Raw genomic sequence first — 24383 nt, forward strand, 5'->3', positions numbered from 1 at the left:
ACTTACTGAATACATAGTTCTTTGTCACCTAGTTCACTTAATGCATACATAGTTCTTCATCATTAGCTACAGACTATCCCTGGGAATAGAGGTGGGGAGTAAACCTGGAAAATGACAGTAAAAAAAAAAAAAAACAAAAACAGAATAGCACCAGTAACAGTAAATCTCTTGAGGAGGTCTTAGTAATATTAATAAATGTGAGAATTTTACTTTTGTAACTTATAAGATTTCTAGGAAGACAGCTGGATCACTGCGAGATGTATTGGTCCATTTCATTGTATGCAATGTTTTTTTATTATTTTTATGACTAAGCATTGCATCTTTAAATTGGAACTTCATAAAATGTAAAGCATTTTACCTGGAAGTGATACAGTGATGTCATTAATTGGCGATAACCTATCCATGTGTAAGTCTAACCTCTCCAGAGTCCAAAGACATCATCTCTAAGTAATCCAAGACCTCATCATGTACTGTTCCCTTCCTTGTATTAAAACACAGAGAGCATCTATGGTTCAGAACACACACTTTTTAAGATGCTGTAACAAAATACCATACAATGAATGGCTTCTATACAACAGACATTAATTTCTCATGGTTCCGGAGGCTGGAAGTCTGCCATCAGGGTGCCAGCATTGTCGGGTGAGGGCCATCTTCCAAACGCAGACTTCTCATTCTGTCCTCCTGTGTCAGAAAGAGTTATTAGGGAGCTCCATGGAATCTCTTTTATAAGAGCATTTACCCCATACATGAGGACTCCACCCTCACGACCAATCACTTCCCAAAGGCCCCACCTTCCAACACCATCACATGGGGTGTTGCAATTCCAACACAATTTGGGGAGTGGGAGACACAAACATACGGACCATAGCAGGGGATGATTAACAAGATTAATATCCTATAAAGTGCCTGGCACATGCTAAGTGCTAGATTGTAGCTATTATACGGATTCCTTTTATGTATGATTTTACCTTTATCCCTCTTTTGGGTTTTCAAACGTGCATATCTGAGGCTAAAATTAATATGGCTATCTATGTGTAGAGATTTATTTAAAAATATGTTCTAAAATATTTTGAGTATTGAAAGCCTTTAGATTCTAGCGATATGTCAACACCATCTCTTCTCTGTGACATTGGGCTCTCCCAGTGTCCTCCCTATGAGCAGGAGAGGTGAGCGACACCAAAACTCTCATGGTCTGTCATGGTTTTGTAACTGTAGGCACACTTTACCTTGTTTTCGTTGTCTGAAAAATAGAGACAAAAAAATTGAAACCTGACTGCAGATGGATTGTAAGGAATAGCAAGTAGGAAAAATAATAATGAAGCAGTTAGCTTTCTTTAAAGTGCTGCAAGGTGGTATCATATTTTAATTATGTTCTCTTCACAAAACAAATAGCAAAAAGCAATCAATCAAATTATTTTTATCAGAATCAATAAATATAATCAAATTATATTTATCAGAAATAAATATTTCTGATTTAAAATAATCAGAATTATTTTAAAGATTAATAATAAAAATAATTGTTCACTTCTTTTTCTTCTTTGAATGGAAAGCAGTGATGGAAGCAGAGTAAGAAAAAAGGTTAGGATTAGCCAAGAGAAACCTGCCTGAGAAGCTGCAGTGAGAGGGACCGTGATGGACGATGATACAAACAACCAGTTTAGTTACAGGATGCGGGGATCCATCACTAGGAAGCAGACATTCCTAAGTGTTTATGAGGGAGTCCTAGAAACCCAAGAAAGGCTCAATCTTCCCCTCAAGCCACAGTGCTAGTGTCATGGTAGGGGCGGCATGTTGTTGGGGAAAGAAGAAGGGCTTGAAGGCAAGTGGGCCTGGGTAGGAATCTTCCTCTGGTGAATTACTGGGAGCGATTCCTTGCTGAGTCTCAACATCTTTCTAAGTAAACTGGGGATAATAATATTTATCTTCAGGGAGGCTGTGAGAATCAAAAGCGTTAATGCATATAACCTACAGTAAGCATTTAACCTACAGTAAGCAAGCTGTAAATACAGAGCGTTGTTAATCCCCTGGGACTCAGTGTTCTCACTGCACTGCCCTTTTCTTCATTGACTATACTTCTTACTAGGAAACCACAGATCACCAAGTTTCTAGCGGAGCTTATGGTTTCCCGTTATCAGTCACACGCTCCTGAGCAAAGGAGATATGTTAAATGTCCAAGGAATATTATTTCAGATTAAATTCTTCAAGTTGGTAGAAAAACTAATTATAAATCTATTGACCTAATCCCTGACCATGTTGACTTCATCATTATTTATTGCTTGTATCTTCCGTTACTTTCCAGTTACTGCCTCCTATTAGTGAAGTATATTGTAAATAATGGAAGGAAGAGGACCTCACCTCCCCATTTCTCTCAAACAAGCCACTTTAAATCAGAAAGCTTTGCTGTTGTGTTTTTAGCAGGGTACCTTGTGGGCTTACTTTAATTGGAGTGTATTTATGATAGTATTACCAGTGCCACTCAGGAACACGTGCTAGGGGCACTGGGTGGCTCAGTCAGTTAAGCGCCCATCTCTTGGTTTGGGCTCAGGTTGTTACTTCAGAGTCCCGAGATCGAGCCCCATGTGGGGCTTCACTCTAAGCATGGAGCCTTCTTAAGAAAGATTCTCTCTTGGGGCGCCTGACTGGTTCAGTTCGTGAAGTGTCTGACTTCAGCTCAGGTCGTGATCTCACGGTTTGTGGGTTTGAGCCCCGTGTCAGGCTCTGTGCTGACAGCTCAGAGCCTGGAGCCTGCCGCAGATTCTGTGTCTCCCTCTCTCTCTCTGCCCCTTCCCCACTAGCACTGTGTCTCTCTCAAAAATGAATGAACATTAAAAATTTTTTTTAATTAAAAAAAAAAGATTTTCTGTCCCTCCCCTGCTCATGTGCACGTGTGCACATGTTCTCTCTCTCTCTCTCTCTCGCTCGCTCGCTCGCTCAAAACAAACAAAAATACACCCTCTAACTTGGATGGTAGAATTTTTTTCAGTTCTTATAACTTGTGAAAAATGCACTCATTTTCAAATTGCGATGTGTATGAAGATAATCATGTATGTTAAATCTATGTAGAACCTAAGTAATTTTCAGGGCATACTATTTTCCATACCTAAAATCCTTCATAAAAATGTAATTTTGATTTAATTAAAATGTAGTTTGTAAAGACATGCATATGCTTGGGGGGATAAACAAACCTTTCTGTTCACATAGTAAACACTGGGTTTTGTGACTCTTAAGCATCTATACTCCTGTCTTGTGTTAATGCATCCCCGTTGCCATATTCTTTTTGAGAAATTGCTTTTTGTAAAGACAGAAAGAAAACAATGTGATGTGGTGGTAACATCAATCGAAATGGCCTGACTTCCCTGAGCCAAGGCGGGAACATGTGGCCCAAGGCAAACCAATTGGATTCGGTCTCCTGTGATTTTGAAACATGAATAAAATAATGCCAATGTGGGGGGAAAAACAATTGGAGCCAATTTATCTAGCTGTCAGTACGCTGGTTAGGTAATTCCACTGACTCCATCATGTTGCTAAGGACCAGAATCTCTCTCCTTGATTTCCACATTCATAAGGTATAGACTCATCTTGTGCAGCCGCCTCCTGTGTGGTCTCAAGATGGCTGCTCATGTCCCAGTTTCACAAGGCAAGATGATTCTGTGGACTGGCGGTCTGATCAGGGCTCAGCGGGACAGCTAAGCTCGGTAATGTGGCTAAACAAATAAATACACACCAACTGTAATTATATGGCTCTAGAGTTGCAAATATTTTGATTTATTGTTTCATAAATCTGTGAAAATATCCTGAGTATAATAGTCTGCGAATGTTGAAGTTGTACTTTAGTACCAGAGCATACTTTCAGTGACTTTTTCGGTAGCAATTTTGGAGGGAAGAGAAAAACATCTCATTTCTGTTACTCAGGAATCCCTTACTGTTTCTTATTTTACATTTCTCTCTGTACGGAATCCCCTCCAGCCATAACAGCTAGAGCTACAATTGTTCGTTTGATGATGCACTGGGATTTTGCTTTTTCACTCTCCTGTGCCCACTTACGTCTATGATCAGGGAGTCTTCATTAAATGTTTGTTGAATTCATAATTAAAAATAGATTAAGTGAGGAAAGGCAATTGCTATGATACAAGCACTAGAAAATGGTTATTAGAAACAACAACAATGACATAGACATGATTCTTGCAAAAGAAAAGGAAATGTATAGTTGAGGTTTAGAAAAATGAGAGCAGAATATGAGCTGCACATTAAAAGCCCACCGTCTTGGAAAAAAAATACCACTGTCTTGAGATTCATAAGACTTGGCTCTGAGAGTTATGTGGATCACTCAGGCACATAATGTTGACAGTGAACAATCAACCTTTTTTTGTTGTATTTTTTTATATGTTATAAAATTCATTCAGGTAACACTATCCTTGGTAAGAACACAAAAGTAGAAACTGTTCTTTAGATTTATAAACCTGTAGCATTAGAAGGACCTAAACTTTATCTTTCCATCTAACTTGTTCATTTTAAATGAAAAGATTAAAGTGTGGACAGGTTCAAGTAACCCATACCATTTTAATAGCATCTACTAATCACTTATTCTGTGTTGTCTTAAATCATTTACTTACACATGTTCTCTCATTTAATGCTCTCAGCAATTCAACGAAAGAAATCCCAACTTATGTATCAGCTAACTAAAATTCAGCAAGGTTAAGTAACTGGTCCAAGGTCACACTGCTGTGCTGCTCATCAGCAACAGGCCCAGCTCTGTTGACTCCCAGCCTAGCATTCACCAGTAGCCAGACCTCTGAAACAGCCTACATGGGAATCTGGATCCCAGGAATTGGGCAGAAAGGTTTAGATGGTCTCTCTGTGCAGTTATAACATATGAGCATATGCTTTTATGAAGATTATCTTGAGGCGCCTGGGTGGCTCAGTCGGTTAAGCGTCTGACTTCAGCTCGGGTCATGATCTCACAGTTCATGGGTTCGAGCCCCACATTGGGCTCTGTGCTGACCGCTCAGAGCCTGGAGCCTGTTTCAGATTCTCTGCCCCTCCCTGCTCGTGCTCTCCCTCTATCTCAAAATAAATAAACATTAAAAAAATAATAATAATAAAGATTGTCTTGTCCTAGGGGGTGCCTGGGTGGCTCAGTCGGTTAAGCATCTGACTTCAGCTCAGGTCATGATTTTGTGGTTCATCAGTTTGAGCCTGATGTCGGGCTGTGCTGACAGCTAAAGCCTGGAGCCTGCTTCATATTCTGTGTGTGTGTCTCTCTCTGTGCCCCTACCCCCTCACACTCTGTCTCTCTCAAACATAAATAAACATTAACAAAATTAAAAAAAAAAAAAAAAGGAGTGGGGGGCACCTGGGTGGCTCAGTCAGTTGAGCATGCGACTTTGGCCCAGGTCACGATCTCGCAGTTCGCGAGCTCGAACCCCGCTTCGGGCTCTGTGCTGACAGCTCAGAGCCTGGAGCCTGCTTTGGATTCTGTGTCTCCCTCTCTCTCTGCCCCTTCCCCACTCATGTTCTGTCTCTCTCCGTCTCTCAAAAATGAATAAATGTTAAAAAAAGTTTTTAAAACAAGATTATCATGTCCTATTAACAGCTTTTAATAATATGCTTAATGTTTACAAATGTCAAAATAAATGGAAAGAGAGAATATCATGAAACTGTACCTGCTGAAATAGCTATTTAAGCTAGATCACTGATTGCATTCTAATCAGGATGAAGAAATAGCTGACATTCCTAATGTAGAATAACCAGGTTGGTGGGGGGCAGGGAATATCAGGATTAAATACTCCAATGATACCCTTTTCTGTTTCTATTTAAATAATATTGAGAGCACAGGGTATGAAAGTATGGGCAGGGTGTCCCTATGAGGTGATAAGAGACTGGCAAGGTTCCTACAAGAAGAGCCAGAAACGCATGGCGAAGAGTGCCACTCATTGTCATCTTACCCGCTGATTCTGGTTAATACATAACGTCTGCAATGAGTTCAGCAGGAAGCCTCTCTGTAGTTCTGTGTTCAAAGCTAGGGTTATTCATTAATTCATTTGTGCAGGCATTCATTCAATTTGTTATCCTCATTGAGCTCATGTGATTGGTAAGTTGCAGTTATGGGAAAGAAGTATGGGAAATGTTCTGAAAGACTATCAGAGATGTGCTTTCAAAGAACAGAGTTGATATATGTTGGGTAATATAATTAGAGTAGATTAGTCTAACTTTAGTGCCTCCTCTTTATAGAGATAGAAGCTTCCCTTCTCTACATTGTTTTATGTAATTAGTTTCCTAGCCAGAAATGTTTTATTTTTGTTCAATGGTCCCTAATTTACCAGCCTCTTTTCCAGGACAGCATTTCCTACTACCCTAATAACGACAGTGGAATGGCTATGCTCTGCTTAATGGGCATGAGTTTTAAACAATAATGTCATTTCTGAACACTTAACGAGATTCACAATTAAGAAGGCATTGAAGTTCAAGGTCTTATGAAAAGAAAGACAGTTTTGTAATCATAATGTAGCCATCTAAGTTAGTAACCCAAGTAGTCTTTTTCTTCTAATTTAAGGCTTGAAGACATGAATGTATTCCTGTTTATTACTGACCTTGAAATAATCCCAAATGTGAAAAGCTGTTTGACTCCCATCACAGAACTACATATGTGTGTGTATTCATAGGTATGTAGATATCCATGTAAAATACTGTAGTATAACAAGCACGATACAGATGAAGTATATCTGTGTGTAGGTACAGTAAACTATAATCTGTATCTAGACTAAACTGTGTCTGTATCTATAGTGTATCAAACCAGTATATATATTATATATACCATATACTAATAAATATTTATATATACTATATATTGTTATATATATTAAATATGTGCCATATAATAATAAATGTATTAATAATTATATAATAAATATATATACTATATATATTTATATATAGCAGTTTGTGTGATAGTTGTCTTAACAGCCATTTCACATATTGAATTATATATAGTATTTATATCTATATCCATTATGATATATAGTAGATACATATTAATGTGTATAATTACTTTTGATTCTTAAGATACAATTTGAGAAGAAAAAGTCACAATTTTTAAGGAATGAACCAATACACATAGGACTTCTGTTTTCAGTGTAGACTAGATTAGTAACAGTGAAAGGCATATTATATTTATTTTCTGTTTGGGAAATAAAACTTAAACAATCCTTTCATAATTATGCTCAGTGGAATGTGTGGTACTTGGGCAGTTACCATAAACATACTGTGAATTTTCTTCTCAAGCAGCTCACAGAGGGTCTCCTGTCCTTCAAGAAGCCTGATTAGAATAGACTCTCGTTGTGGGGAAAAGATCCTTTTTACTCATCCTAAAATTAGTTCCTACCTCCAACACCCTGTAAAAATCCCAACTTATTTTCAGTGGAGAGCCAGGCCAAGTACCATTCCTATCAAAATATCTAAGAGATAAATTTGAATTTGAGCTAAAGTCTAGCTTTCTTCAACAGTGGACTCAGGACTTTACTCTTGTGTTTTGGGGCTTCTGTTTTCTTTGGGTTCTCATCCAGCTTGGGCTTATTATCTATGAAAGACTTAGTATTAACCCTGGTAGCACTTTTGGCATGGACTGCTTAGAGCATTTGATTGTATGATTAACATTATAAATAGTTAATACCTTTTACTTGGTACAGTCAATTCAAATTCTGCATTGTTGCTTGGTTACTTTTATTTGGGTTTCAGAATCATGCCAGAAACTTACTGTGCTATTAACAAATATGTATTAATGATTATTGTAACTACCATCCCTATAAAGGAATAGGCAGCCATTAGGCTTTAGGATTCAATTGAATGAGAGTAACATTTAGACAGGGTCATTTCTAGACTAATACATGAAATACATGCCATAACGTAGGATCTCTGGGTTTTGTCAAAGAAATATAGTGAGTATAATCCTTTTTCCTGAATATTGTAATGTTCCTTAAAAAAATATTTCTGCATCTGAGTTTCTGCCCTCATCTAATTCAACTTCATTTTAAACCCAATGTTTCTATTATTTCATTCTTTTCCCCCACAGATTCCTCCAATGAAATATAAACATTTCCGATTATCCCCAATAGCTCTACCCTTGCTCCCCATTCCAAGCTTGCTCTCTCTCTCTCTCTCTCTCTCTCTCTCTCTCTCTCTCACACACACACACACACACACACACACACACACACACACACACACGTCACCAGAACTCTTTTACTTCTCTATATTCCTTCTCCTAAACCTCTTATTTAGTTTTCATAATCAATCTGTTCTTCATTAATCATGTTCAGTTCCTTCTGCATAAATAATAATCTCAAAACTTCGGTGGCTTACAACAATCAGCATTGGTTTTCTCTCCTAAGGTAGTGGGTTAGCAGGAACTTCAGGCTGCAGTCACTGAAGTAGATCATTCCCACATATCTGTCCCCATGGTCCTGAGATTATCAGGCTAGCTAGCATCTTTTTCTCATAAAATGACAAAAGTACAAGAAAAACCAAGCCCCACTGTGTAAGGTCATTTCAAGCCTCTGTTTGTGTCACAACTGCAATCAACACATTGCCTGGTTAGGTTCCCTTGTCAAAGTTCAGTGATACCAAAACACATCAAAACAAACAAAAAGAGCAACAGGATAAGAAACAAGGAACAATAGATTACAAAACAACCAGAAAACAGTTAACAAAATGACAATGGTAAGTCCTACCTACCAATAAGTATTTTATTTTTTTTTTTTTGTTTTTCTTTTATTTATTTATTTATTTATTTATTTATTTATTTATTTATTTATTTATTTATTTTGTTTTTTATATGAAATTTATTGTCAAATTGGTTTCCATACAACACCCAGTGCTCATCCCAAAAGGTGCCCTCCTCAGTACCCATCACCCACCCTCTCCTCCCTCCCACCCCCCATCAACCCTTAGTTTGTTCTCAGTTCTCAACAGTCTCTTATGCTTTGGCTCTCTCCCACTCTAACTCCTCTTTTTTTTTTTTTTTTTTTTGTTCCCCTCCCCCATGGGTTTCTCTTAAGTTTCTCAGGATCCACATAAGAGTGAAACCATATGGTATCTGTCTTTCTCTGTATGGCTTATTTCACTTAGCATCACACTCTCCAGTTCCATCCACGTTGCTACAAAAGGCCATATTTCATTTTTTCTCATTGCCACGTAGTACTCCATTGTGTATATAAACCACAATTTCTTTATCCATTCATCAGTTGATGGACATTTAGGCTCTTTCCATAATTTGGCTATTGTTGAGAGTGCTGCTATGAACATTGGGGTACAAGTGCCCCTATGCATCAGTACTCCTGTGTCCCTTGGATAAATTCCTAGCAGTGCTATTGCTGGGTCATAGGGTAGGTCTATTTTTAATTTTCTGAGGAACCTCCACACTGCTTTCCAGAGCGGCTGCACCAATTTGCATTCCCACCAACAGTGCAAGAGGGTTCCCGTTTCTCCACATCCTCTCCAGCATCTATAGTCTCCTGATTTGTTCATTTTGGCCACTCTGACTGGCGTGAGGTGATACCTGAGTGTGGTTTTGATTTGTATTTCCCTGATAAGGAGCGACGCTGAACATCTTTTCATGTGCCTGTTGGCCATCCGGATGTCTTCTTTAGAGAAGTGTCTATTCATGTTTTCTGCCCATTTCTTCACTGGGTTATTTGCTTTTCGGGTGTGGAGTTTGGTGAGCTCTTTATAGATTTTGGATACTAGCCCTTTGTCCGATATGTCATTTGCAAATATCTTTTCCCATTCCGTTGGTTGCCTTTTAGTTTTGTTGGTTGTTTCCTTTGCTGTGCAGAAGCTTTTTATCTTCATAAGGTCCCAGCAATTCACTTTTGCTTTTAATTCCCTTGCCTTTGGGGATGTGTCGAGTAAGAGATTGCTACGGCTGAGGTCAGAGAGGTCTTTTCCTGCTTTCTCCTCTAAGGTTTTGATGGTTTCCTGTCTCACATTCAGGTCCTTTATCCATTTTGAGTTTATTTTTGTGAATGGTGTGAGAAAGTGGTCTAGTTTCAACCTTCTGCATGTTGCTGTCCAGTTCTCCCAGCACCATTTGTTAAAGAGACTGTCTTTTTTCCATTGGATGTTCTTTCCTGCTTTGTCAAAGATGAGTTGGCCATACGTTTGTGGGTCTAGTTCTGGGGTTTCTATTCTATTCCATTGGTCTATGTGTCTGTTTTTCTGCCAATACCATGCTGTCTTGATGATGACAGCTTTGTAGTAGAGGCTAAAGTCTGGGATTGTGATGCCTCCTGCTTTGGTCTTCTTCTTCAAAATTACTTTGGCTATTCGGGGCCTTTTGTGGTTCCATATGAATTTTAGTATTGCTTGTTCTAGTTTCGAGAAGAATGCTGGTGCAATTTTGATTGGGATTGCATTGAATGTGTAGATAGCTTTGGGTAGTATTGACATTTTGATAATATTTATTCTTCCAATCCATGAGCAGGGAATGTCTTTCCATTTCTTTAAATCTTCTTCAATTACCTTCATAAGCTTTCTATAGTTTTCAGCATACAGATCCTTTACATCTTTGGTTAGATTTATTCCTAGGTATTTTATGCTTCTTGGTGCAATTGTGAATGGGATCAGTTTCTTTATTTGTCTTTCTGTTGCTTCATTGTTAGTGTATAAGAATGCAACTGATTTCTGTACATTGATTTTGTATCCTGCAACTTTGCTGAATTCATGTATCAGTTCTAGCAGACTTTTGGTGGAGTCTATCGGATTTTCCATGTATAATATCATGTCATCTGCAAAGAGCGAAAGCTTGACTTCATCTTTGCCAATTTTGACGCCTTTGATTTCCTTTTGTTGTCTGATTGCTGTTGCTAGAACTTCCAGCACTATGTTAAATAACAGCGGTGAGAGTGGGCATCCCTGTCGTGTTCCTGATCTCAGGGAAAAAGCTCTCAGTTTTTCCCCGTTGAGGATGATGTTAGCTGTGGGCTTTTCATAAATGGCTTTTATGATCTTTAAGTATGTTCCTTCTATCCCGACTTTCTCAAGAGTTTTTATTAAGAAAGGGTGCTGGATTTTGTCGAAGGCCTTTTCTGCATCGATTGACAGGATCATATGGTTTTTCTCCTTTTTTTTGTTAATGTGATGTATCACGTTGATTGATTTGCGAATGTTGAACCAGCCCTGCATCCCAGGAATGAATCCCACTTGATCATGGTGAATAATTCTTTTTATATGCCGTTGAATTCGATTTGCTAGTATCTTATTGAGAATTTTTGCATCCATATTCATCAGGGATATTGGCCTGTAGTTCTCTTTTTTTACTGGGTCTCTGTCTGGTTTAGGAATCAAAGTAATACTGGCTTCATAGAATGAGTCTGGAAGTTTTCCTTCCCTTTCTATTTCTTGGAATAGCTTGAGAAGGATAGGTATTATCTCTGCTTTAAACGTCTGGTAGAACTCCCCTGGGAAGCCATCTGGTCCTGGACTCTTATTTGTTGGGAGATTTTTGATAACCGATTCAATTTCTTCGCTGGTGATGGGTCTGTTCAAGCTTTCTATTTCCTCCTGGTTGAGTTTTGGAAGAGTGTGGGTGTTCAGGAATTTGTCCATTTCTTCCAGGTTGTCCAATTTGTTGGCATATAATTTTTCATAGTATTCCCTGATAATTGTTTGTATCTCTGAGGGATTGGTTGTAATAATTCCATTTTCATTCATGATTTTATTTATTTGGGTCATCTCCCTTTTCTTTTTGAGAAGCCTGGCTAGAGGTTTGTCAATTTTGTTTATTTTTTCAAAAAACCAACTCTTGGTTTCGTTGATCTGCTCTACAGTTTTTTTAGATTCTATATTGTTTATTTCTGCTCTGATCTTTATTATTTCTCTTCTTCTGCTGGGTTTAGGCTGCCTTTGCTGTTCTGCTTCTATTTCCTTTAGGTGTGCTGTTAGATTTTGTATTTGGGATTTTTCTTGTTTCTTGAGATAGGCCTGGATTGCAATGTATTTTCCTCTCAGGACTGCCTTCGCTGCGTCCCAAAGCGTTTGGATTGTTGTATTTTCATTTTCGTTTGTTTCCATATATTTTTTAATTTCTTCTCGAATTGCCTGGTTGACCCACTCATTCGTTAGTAGGGTGTTCTTTAACCTCCATGCTTTTGGAGGTTTTCCAGACTTTTTTCTGTGGTTGATTTCAAGCTTCATAGCATTGTGGTCTGAAAGTATGCATGGTATGATTTCAATTCTTGTAAACTTATGAAGGGCTGTTTTGTGACCCAGTATATGATCTATCTTGGAGAATGTTCCATGTGCACTCGAGAAGAAAGTATATTCTGTTGCTTTGGGATGCAGAGTTCTAAATATATCTGTCAAGTCCATCTGATGCAATGTCTCATTCAGGGCCCTTGTTTCTTTATTGACCGTGTGTCTAGTTGATCTATCCATTTCTGTAAGTGGGGTGTTAAAGTCCCCTGCAATTACCACATTCTTATCAATAAGGTTGCTTATGTTTATGAGTAATTGTTTTATATATTTGGGCGCTCCGGTATTCGGTGCATAGACATTTATAATTGTTAGCTCTTCCTGATGGATAGACCCTGTCACTATTATATAATGTCCTTCTTCATCTCTTGTTACAGCCTTTAATTTAAAGTCTAGTTTGTCTGATATAAGGATGGCTACTCCAGCTTTCTTTTGGCTTCCAGTAGCATGATAAATAGATCTCCATCCCCTCATTCTCAATCTAAAGGTGTCCTCAGGTCTAAAATGAGTCTCTTGTAGACAGCAAATAGATGGGTCTTGTTTTTTTATCCATTCTGATACCCTAAGTCTTTTGGTTGGCGCATTTAATCCATTTACATTCAGTGTTATTATAGAAAGGTATGGGTTTAGAGTCATTTTGATGTCTGTATGTTTTATGCTTGTAGTGATGTCTCTGGTACTTTGTCTCACAGGGTCCCCCTTAGGATCTCTTGTAGGGCTGGTTTAGTGGTGACAAATTCCTTCAGTTTTTGTTTGTTTGGGAAGACCTTTATCTCTCCTTCGATTCTAAATGACAGACTTGCTGGATAAAGGATTCTCGGCTGCATATTTTTTCTGTCTAGCACACTGAAAATCTCGTGCCAATTCTTTCTGGCCTGCCAAGTTTCAAAAGAGAGATCAGTCACGAGTCTTATAGGTCTCCCTTTATATGTGAGGGCACGTTTACCCCTTGCTGCTTTCAGAATTTTCTCTTTATCCTTGTATTTTGCCAGTTTCACTATGATATGTCGTGCAGAAGATCGATTCAAGTTACGTCTGAAGGGAGTTCTCTGTGCCTCTTGGATTTCAATGCCTTTTTCCTTCCCCAGTTCAGGGAAGTTCTCAGCTATTATTTCTTCAAGTACCCCTTCAGCACCTTTCCCTCTCTCTTCCTCCTCTGGGATACCAATAATGCGTATATTATTTCTTTTTAGTGTATCACTTAGTTCTCTAATTTTCCCCTCGTACTCCTGGATTTTTTTATCTCTCTTTTTCTCAGCTTCCTCTTTTTCCATAACTTTATCTTCTAGTTCACCTATTCTCTCCTCTGCCTCTTCAATCCGAGCTGTGGTGGTTTCCATTTTGTTATGCATTTCGTTTAAAGCGTTTTTCAGCTCCTCGTGACTGTTCCTTAGTCCCTTGATCTCTGTAGCAAGAGATTGTCTGCTGTCCGCTATACTGTTTTCAAGCCCAGCGATTAATTTTATGACTATTATTCTAAATTCACTTTCTGTTATATTATTTAAATCCTTTTTGATCAGCTCATTAGCTGTTGTTATTTCCTGGAGATTCTTCTGAGGGGAATTCTTCCGCTTGGTCATTTTGGATAGTCCCTGGCGTGGTGAGGACCTGCAGGGCACTTCCCCTGTGCTGTGGTGTATAACTGGAGTTCGTGGGCGGAGCCGCAGTCAGACCTGATGTCTGCCCCCAGCCCACCGCTGTGTCCACAGTCAGACTGGTGCGTGCCTTCTCTTCCCCTCTCCTATGGGCGGGATTCACTGTGGGGTGGGGTGGCCTGTCTGGGCTACTTGCAGACTGCCAGGCTTGTGATGCTGGGGATCTGGCGTCTTAGCTGGGGTGGGTAGGCAAGGTGCACAGGGGCAGGAGGGGCAGGCTTAGCTTGCTTCTCCTTAGGTGATCCTCTTCAGGAGGGGCCCTGTGGCAGCAGGAGGGAGTCAGATCCGCTGCCGGAGGTTTGGCTCCGCAGAAGCGCAGAGTTGGGTGTTTGCGCACGGAGCGAGCAAGTTCCCTGGCAGGAACTGGTTCTCTTTGGGATTTTGGCTGGGGGATGGGCGGGGGAGATGGCGCTGGCGAGCGCCTTTGTTCCCCACCAAACTGAGCTCTGTCGTCCGGGGGCTCAGCAGCTCTCCTTCCCTTTGTCCTCCAGCCTTCCCGCTTTCTGAGCAGAGCTGTTAACTTATGACCTCCCAGACGCTAAGTCGTGCTTGCTGTCGGAACACAGTCCGTCAGGCCCCTCCGCTTTTTGCAAGCCAGACTCGGGGGCTCTGCTTGGCCGGCAAGCCGCCCCTCCGCCCCGGCTCCCTCCCGCCAGTCCGTGGAGCGCGCACCGCCTCGCCGCCCTTCCTACCCTCTTCCGTGGGCCTCTCGTCTGCGCTTGGCTCCGGCGACTCCGTTCTGCTAATCCTCTGGTGGTTTTCTGGGTTATTTAGGCAGGTGTAGGTGGAATCTAAGTGATCGGCAGGACGCGCGGTGAGCCCAGCGTCCTCCTACGCCGCCATCTTCCCTCTCCACCAATAAGTATTTTAATATAAACATTAAATTCCCCAATTAAGAGACATTAGAATGGCTGAATGGATTTACAAAACAAAACAAAAAATAAGTTCCAACAATATGCTGCCTGTAAGAGACTCACTTTAGCCTTAGGGACACATGTAGACTGAGAGGGAAGGGATGGAAAAATAGACATTTCAAGCAAATGGTAATTGATAACAAAAAAAAAAAAAAAAAGGCAAGGAATGCTATACTTATATGAGAAAAAATAGTCTTTAAACTAAAAATGGTAAAAATAGACAAAGAAGGTCATTATACACTGGTAAAGGAGTTAATACTCAAGAAGATATAACAATTACAAATACACTCAACATTAGAGCACCTAAATGAATAAACAAAAACTAATACAGCTAAAAAGAGAAATAAACTATATAATACAATAATAGCTGGGGACTTTAATACCACAACTTCCAGCAATAAATAGATCATCCAGACAGAGAATCAATAAAGAAACAGTGGATTTGAACAATACTGAGACAAAATGGACCTAACAGGCATATACAGAACGTTTTACCCATCAACAGCAGAATGCACATTCTTCTCAAGCACACTTCTAACATTTTATAGATTAGAGCAAATGTTAGCCTCTGAAACAAGTCTTAGCAAATTGAAGAAGGTTGAAATCATACCAAGAATCTTCTCTGACCACAGTGGCAAGAAACTAGAAATCGATAATGAGAGGAAAAATGGAAAATTCACAAACACCTAAAAATTAAACAACACTCTTCCAAATAACCAATGGATCAAAGAAGAAATTAAAGGAGAAAGAAGAACAGTTCCTTGAGACAAAGGAAAATGAAAATACAACTTTCCAGAACTAACGCAGTGCAGCAAAAGCAGTTCCTAAGAGGGAGGTCCATAACAATAAACACCTATGTTAAGAATCAAGAAAGACCCCAAATAAACAACCTAACACTACACGTTTAGGAACTAGAAAAAAAGATCAAACTAAGCCTAAAGTTAACAGAAGAAAGGAAATAATAAAGATTAGAGCAGAAATAATGACATAGAGACCAGGAAAATAATAGAAAAGATTAGCCAAACCAAGACTTTTCTTTGAAAAGACAAAATTGACAAACTCTTAGCTAGACTAACCAAAGGGAAGAGAGAAAGGACCATATCAACAAATTATAAATGTAAAAAGAGACATTACAAGTAACATAGAAATTCAAAGGATCATAAGAGGCTACTATAAATATCTGTATTATTTAACCTAGAAAAATGGGATAATTCTTAGAAATATACAGTGTACCAAGACTGATCAAGAAGCAATAGGAAATCTTGGGACACCAGGATGGCTCAGTTGGTTAAGTGTCCAACTTCAGCTCAGGTCATGATCCCACAGTTCATGGTTTCAAGCACCACTCTGGGCTCTGTGCTGACAGCTGAGAGCCTGAAGCCTGCTTCAGATTCTTTGTCTCCTCCCTCTCTCTGCCCCTCCCCCACTAATTCCCTCTCTTTCTCTCTCTCAAAAATAAATAAATACTTAATTTTTTTTAAAGAAGATAGGAAATATGGACAGACCAATTATTAGTAAGGAGGTTGAATCAGTATCAAAAATCCTCCAGTGAAGAAAAAGCCCAGGATCAGATGACTTCACTGGTGAGTTTTAACAAAACATTAAAGAATTAACACCAATCATTTTCAAACACTTCCAAAAAATCAAAGAGGAGGGCACTTATTTTATGACACCAGCCTTATCTTGATACCAAAATCAGAAAAGAAAACTACAGGCCAATATCCCTGATGAATCTAGATGCAAAAGTTCAGTGAAATACTAGCAAACCAAATTCAGCAATGCATTTAAAGTATCCTTCACCACGATCCCACCAAGTGGGATTTATACTTGGGATACAAGGATGGTTCAACATATGCAAATCAATCAATGTGATTTACATTAAGAGAATGAAAGCAAGAATCATATGATCATCTCAATAGATGCAGAAAGAGCACTTGACAAAATTTAACATACATTCATAATAAAAACTCTTAACAAATTAGACAAAGAAGGAACATATCCCAACATAATAAAGACCATATAAAACAAGCCCGCAGCTAGCATCATACTCCATGGTGAAAGGTTGGAAGCTTTTGCTCTCAGATGAGGAACAAGAAGAGGCTTCCACTGTTACCACTCCTATTCAACATGGTACTGAGAGTCCTAGCTAGTGAAATCAGGCAAGAAAAAGAAATAAAAGGTATCAAAGTTAGAAAGCAAGAAGTAAAATTAGCTCTATTTGCAGACATGATTGTATATATAGAAAATCCTAAAGACTCAACCAGAAAACTGTTATGTCTTGTCAATGGATTCAGTAAAGCTTAGGGTACAAAATTAGCATTCAAAAGTTAGTAGCATTTCTATGCACTGATGGCAAAATTGTGAAAAAAAAAAAAGAAAGAAAAAGATCCCATTTAGAATAGTATCAAAACAATAAAATACTTAGTAATACATTTAAGGAATTAAAGATCTCTGTGCTGAAAACTGGAAAACTCTGATTAAAGAAATCATAGAAGATACAAATAAATGGGAATGTATTCTGTATTCTTGGATTAGAATAATGACTATTGTTAATATGTCAGTACTACCAAAGGCTATCTATAGATTTAATGCAATCTCTATCAAAATTCCAACGGAAGTTTTTACAGAAGTTAAAAAAACAAACAAAAAAACTCCTAATATTTACATGAAACTATGAAAGACCATGAATACCCAAAGAAATCCTGAGAAATCAGGACAGAAAGGACAGGAAAGAAGAACAAAGCAGAAGGCACCCCCTACTTTCTGGTTTCAAGCTATACCATAAAGCTATAATCCTCAAAATAGTATGGTACTGGAATAAAAACAGAACAATGGAACAGAATCAAGAGCCCCCCCCAAAAAAACAAAAAAAAAAAAACAACAAAAAAACCCCAAGTATTTACAGTCAAATAAATTTGACAGGGGAGCCAAGAATACCCAGCAGAGAAAAGACAATCTCTTCAATAAATGGTGCTGAGATAATCGGATATTCACATGTAAAAGAATGAAGGTGGACCCATATCTTATACCACTCACACAAACTCAGAATGGATTAAAGACTTAAATGTAAGATCTGAAACCATTAAACTCCCAGAAGAAAACAGAGGAACAAATCTCCTTGACATGGGTCTTGATAATGATTTTTTGAATATCACAAATAAAGTATAAGCAACAAAATAAAAATAAACAAGTGGGACTACATCAAACTAAAAATCTGCTAAACAGCAAAAGAGACCACAAACAAAGTGAAAAGACAACCTACAGAATGGGTATTTGCAAACTATGTATCTGATATCTAAGACATTGCAACTCTTTTTACTGTAGAACACCAAATAACCCAGCTAAAAAATGGGCAAAGGACACAACTAGACATTTCCCCAAAGAAGATATTAAAAATGCCAACAGACCAAATGAAAGGTGCTGAATTTCATATTAGGGAAATGCAATTGAAACTACAATGAGATATCACCTCATGCCTCTTGTATGTCCATCATCAAAAAGACAAGAGATAACAAGGATGTTATCCTCTATAGGACATCCTCTGTCCTCTATGGCGAGGATGTGGAGAAAAGGGAATCCTTGTGCACTTTTGGTGGCATGTAAATTGGCACAGCCATTATGAAAAACAGGAGGATTCTCAAAAGATTAAAACTCGAACTACCAAATGATCCATCAATTCCACTTCTGGAAATATATCCAAAGGTAACAAAAACATCAAATGGAAGATACATCTGCACCCCCATGTTCATAGCAGCATTGTTTACAAGTCAGGACATGGAAACAACCTAAGTGTCCATTGATGGCTGAATGGATAAAGCAGTTGTGAGGTAGGTATATATACGTGTAGTACACACACACACACACACACACACACACACACACACGCGCATACAGATGCATACGTATATGTGTATATCCATATAATGAAATACCATTCAGCCATAAAATAAACAAGGAAATCCTACTATTTGTGACAACATGGATGGGACTTGAAGGCATTATGCTAAGTGAAATAAGTCAGACAGAAAGACAAATACCAAATACTACATGATCTCATTTTGATGTGGAATCTAAAAGCAACTCATAGAAAAAGATATTAGCCATGTGGTTGCCAGAGGTGGAGGGTGGGGACAGGGGAAATTGGAGAAAGGCCATAAGTACTAGAGATGTAATGTACAACATGATGAATATAGCCAACAGTGCCGTTTGATATATAGGAAGGTTGTTATGAGAGTAAATCCTAAGAGTTCTCATCACAAGGGGAATTTTTTTCCTTCTTTTTTTTATTGTATCTATCTGAGAAATGGATGTTAACTGAATATTTTATGTTAATAAATTCACAATATATGTAAATCAAACCAAAATACTATATGCCTAGAACTTATACAGTGTGTATGTCAATTCTCAAACTGGAAAAAAATGTTGAATACACTTAATACGTCCTAGAATGGCTAAAAAATCCTAAATATACCAAGTCTGGTGAGGGTTCAGAGTGAATGGAGCTCTTTTATATTGCTGGTGGGATCACACAGTTCAGTCACTTTGGGGAACAGTTTGCATTTTCTTGTGAAGTGAAATACATACCATAAGAAACAGCATTCCCGTTCCTAAGAATCCTTTGCTTTTATCTAGGATGCAAAAGCAGTTTTTTTCCTTTGGGGCTTCTCTTTGGGGTTGACGTGTTTGTTTTGATATCTTTTATTTGTTTTTCAATCCATCCCCCCTATTCCTAACTTTCTGTTCACTCATGTCTTTTTCTGTTCTCATTTCTCATGATTTCAAAGCTGCTTTTTGCAAAGCTTTACATTGGAGCTCTCTTTCAGAGTCAAACTATATTCTGCTCTCTCTGTTATGTCTGCTCATTATGCCGACACGCATGTTAATGCTACGGTGTGCACTGTTTGCCATCAACTAGACCAAAAGCCTGTGATCCTACGGATAGTCTTCTTATGTCATAGTCCTTAATTCTTTTTGACCACTAGAGATGTATTTTATGATTGCTTATTTGAAAGATGAAATGTCAAGATTTCTCTGGCAGATATAATCTGCTGGTTTCCACCTTTGGATGTCTAAATAACCTCTGCTAAATATGTGCGTAGAACAGTCATCTGTTTGAGGAAACATCTTTAATATTTTCTCATGGTATAGATATGCTAAATGGTGAGCCATGTCTGAGATACATCACTTTTCACAGAAGATGCATTTTATATGCTAGAAAAACTTAATTAGATATGACATTTAAGTTAAAGGGGGTTAATGTCATTTCAGTTTGTGGAATTCATTGTTTAGTTGCCACATAGCTCAGCCTGCAGCCTGCCACGTAAGGGGTTATGTAGTTAGCGCATAGGGTAATGTATCCTCCCTCACTTCCTCTTTCTTTCTCTCTTTTTATTTTATATCTTTTTCACCACTGCCTTCTTACACTTCAGTAAGTCTTCGTCATAGTGACTAAAAAAGGAAAACAAGGGGCACCTGGGTGGCTCGGTCGGTTAAGCGTCTGACTTCAGCTCAGGTCATGATGTCACGGTTTGTGGGTTCAAGCCCCGCGTCAGGCTCTATGCTGACAGCTCAGAGCCTGGAGCCTGCTTGGGATTCTGTGTCTCCCTCTCTCTCTCTGCCCCTCCCCTACTCATGCTCTGTCTCTCTCTCAAAAATAAATAAACATCAAAAAAATTAAAAAATAATTAAATTAAAAAGGAAAACAAAAACCAAAACAATCCACAATGAAAAAGTCCATGATGCACTTCATTTCCATCTCTGTTCTTTGCTCCTTTACAGAAATCACAAATGAAAAGTCTTCAGTTCTTTACTACATCTTCATCACCCAACACTCTGAAGAGCTATTATGGGCTTTAACAATCTCTGATACCTGAATAATGCTGTTCTTTTGGAGTCTCCAATAAATTCCTACTTGCAAAATCCAAGTGCCTCTTCCCAGATCTCATGCTCAAGTAACTTTCTGTAGTACTTGGCATTGGTGACCACTCCTTTCTTCTTCACATGCTACTTCTTGGCCTCTGTGTAAATCTCCTCACTCTTGTTCTACTAGTTATCAGCTTCTCCATCACATCTCTTTCTTCACGTACCCTTTAGGTGTAACTTTCTCAAAGTTACATCCTGGTCTTCTCTCACATGCTCTCCCTAGTGAAACACTGGCTACCACTGTTTCAACATTCACTTCCCTTCAGATAACTCCACTTCCATATTTCTGGCCTGCCTCTTGTCTTAGACAACACACCTACATTTGGAACCCTTTGCAGTACAGGGATATTGCAATTATCCCTAAATTCAACGTGTTCAGAATGAAAGTGGGCAATGAGTAAGAGTGTACGGAACACAACCTTCTTACTCAGACAAATCTGGTTTGAAGTTTTGCCTTGACCACTTATCCTCTTGTGTGCCTATGGAGAAGACACTTAAATGGTAAATACAGCTGTAATTTGGGGAAAGCACACTACAGAGTTACTATGAGAATTAAAGATTTAATTCACTGCCTGAGATATGGTGGCACTCAATATCTCAGAGATATTCTGTGTTATTATCCTCTCTTTAGTGTCTCTTTGTCTTACTGAAACTCTATATCCATTAGTAACATTATTACAACCCTATAGCAATTTCTTCTGGTTCTATCTTCACATCCCATCAGTGGTCAAGTCATGTTAACTGTATTTTTTTTCTTTTTCTTTTTTACATCTGTCCTTGTCTTTCCCTGCATTGGTTCTTATTATCCACAACTCACATTATTGCAAATTTTTCCAGTGGTTTCTTCTTTCAGTCTTTTATTGCTCCAAATCATCCTTTATACTGTCATTTACATTATTTTCCTAAGAAACAGCAATAATGCCTTTACATTTCCCTCAGATTGCTCCAGTGGATCCCAATTGCCTGAAGTATAATGACCAAATATCTTAAATTAGCATTCACAGTCCTTCTCAGTCTGATTTTTAGTTATCTTTTTTGTTTCATTTCCCACTACTACTTTTTATAAACTCTCTGCTCTAGCCAGATTGGATAAGTAACTGACCTCCAAAAAAAAAAAAAAAAAAAAAAACAATAAAGCATGCTCAATGCATTTCCTCCCCTTGCAAGGTCTCTCTTCCCTTAATAAATTCCAGTTAGATGCAACTGCTTCTTCCTCAGGGTTCATGTAACGTATTACTTGTATCTCTGTTAAGTGTTTTATTTTTACCTTTCTCTCTTATATTGTTGTTACGCATATGAGTATCTTTTTTCAGCATAAGCTGAGTCCATTGGAAGCCAGAATGACAATACACTAAAGCGAGTAAAATAGAAATGGATGTAGAAAATCATGACTGAGAAAAAGAACTACATGAACATTATGGCTCAATATGATAGCTGTGATTATTGCCAAGCATTTCTCTGAACTACCTTTTTTTTAATTGAAGTAATTTTTTTAATAAACATACAATATTATATTAATTTCAGGTATACAACATATCAATTCAGCAATTCTGTTACCCTGTGCTCACCACAATAAGCATGATCACCATATAATATTATTATAGTACCATTGACAATATTCCTTATGCTGTACTTTGCATTTCTGTGACTTATTTATTTTACAACTAGAATTTTGTACCTCTAATCCCGTCTATCTGTTTCACCCATCCCCCCACCATTCCCCTTTTAGAAATTGCCAGTGTGTTTTCTGTTCTTTTGTTTTTGTCTTCATTTTATTTATTTTAGAGAGAGAGAAAGTGTGCACAGGAGGTGGAGAGGGGCAGAGAGGAAAAGAGAGAGAGAATCTTAAGCAGGCTCCACACCCAGCATGAGCCCGAAGTGGGGCTCAATCCCACAATCCTGGGATCACAACCTGAGCTGGAATCAAGAGTCTGACACTCAACAGACTGAGCCACCCAGGCGCCCCTGTGTTCTCTGTTTTTAAGAATCTATTTGTTTTATTTTGTAGATTCTTCATGTAAGTGAAATTATATGTCTTCTGTCTTTCTCTGTCTGCAGCAAAAGCAGTTCTAAGAGGGAAGTTTATAGCAATACAGGACTACATCAAGAAATAAGAATTCTAAAATTAATATGGAATCACAAAACATTCCAAAGTGCCAAAGCAATCTCGAGAAAGAAGAACAAAGCTGGAGGTATCACAATTCTAGATTTCAAGATCTACTACAAAGCTGTAGTAATCAAAACAGTATGGTACTGGCACAAAAATAGAGATATAGATCAATGGAAAATAATAGCCCAGAACTAAATGCACATTTATATGGTCAATTTATCTATGACAAAGGACTCAAGAAAATACAATGGGGAAAAGACAGTCTCTTCAAGAAATGGTGCTGGGAAAACTGGACAGCTATATGCAAATGAATGAAATTGGACCACTTTCTTACACCATACACAAAAATAAACTCAAAATTGATTAAAGACCTAAATGGGAGACATGAAACCATAAAAGTCCTAGAAGAAAACATAGGCAGTAATCTCCTTGACATGGGTCTTAGTAACATTTTTCTAGATGTCTTCTCAAGCAAAGGAAACAAAATTTTAAAAAAAATAAATTTTTGGGACTACACCCAAATAAAAAGCTCTGAACTTCTAGCTGAACAAAATCCAATCATTCATTTCACAAATGTATTTTGAATGTCTTCCCTAAGTTTTGCATTGTGCTAGATCCTTGGGATACAAATGCACGCAGTTCATAGGAAATTTAAAATGGCAAGTTATATACCTCAAATTTTCTAAGAGAAAGAAACACCATTCTTCGTAAGAAGCAAAATGTCTCATAGTACTAATATTTGAGAGAGACTTCTTATTTGGGACCTTATGAAGGGGTCATGGGAAAAAAAATGAACAGGAGCCTCAACAATTCTCTTTACAAAAATATGGAAGAAATAACCCATATAAAAAAGCAATTTGTAATCACCGTATTATATGTAATATTCAGAAGTATTAGTGTCTTAGTTCCTCACTATTTTTATTAAATGTGGCCAAACCGTTGGCAACAGCAGCCTTGACACATTAGTCACATTGGTTCTATGAATTAGTTTACATTTAGTACTAAGTAATCCTTCACTGAGAACCCTATTAAAAGGCATTTCCCAGTATTGTGTGGATTAGTGACTATAACTACTAACTAGCTATTCAAACACCCAAACTCTATGAAAAGTCTGCACCCACACCTCTTGAAACAAATATGTCTTACTTTTCCTTAATCCATAGTAATTGTTTGTCTATCTTTAATTTAGAACATGTGCATTTTTCTCTGACTTTCATTGTTGGTCTTTGGGAACAGAGTAAGCTGGTATTTTCTGACATGTTTCTCCCCTGAATGTCTGCCAAGATTCTATTTCCTTCTCAGGGATTATCTTCATTACCTTGTCCCCTTTCGCTTCCTAGTTTTCTGCATTTCCTCACCTAATTTATAATAGATAATGGGTTGAAACAATATATTCTATTTCTACTACTAACAATGGTTAGCTCTTAACTGATTTTCATTCTTATGCTAAGATGTGTTTAGTTTTGAATAAGCTGCTTATGTGATCTGCCAATAATTTTGCACTATGTGAATGATTTTCCATTGTTTGCCAAAGCA

General features: G+C 38.1%; 1 long non-coding RNA gene across 1 annotated transcript in view; it reads left to right on the forward strand.

Annotated features, from left to right (window-relative positions):
• Positions 1-6560: 6560 nt before the first annotated feature.
• Positions 6561-24383, forward strand: part of LOC112859350 (uncharacterized) — a 232304-nt gene continuing 214481 nt past the window's right edge. The window contains exon 1 of the long non-coding RNA XR_015246924.1: positions 6561-6662. This is a non-coding gene — a long non-coding RNA (uncharacterized LOC112859350). The remainder of the gene's footprint in view (positions 6663-24383) is intronic.

The sequence above is a fragment of the Puma concolor genome, chromosome F2, assembly GCF_028749965.1.
Source record: "Puma concolor isolate L17-30 chromosome F2, mPumCon1.1.hap2, whole genome shotgun sequence".
NCBI lineage: Eukaryota > Metazoa > Chordata > Mammalia > Carnivora > Felidae > Puma > Puma concolor.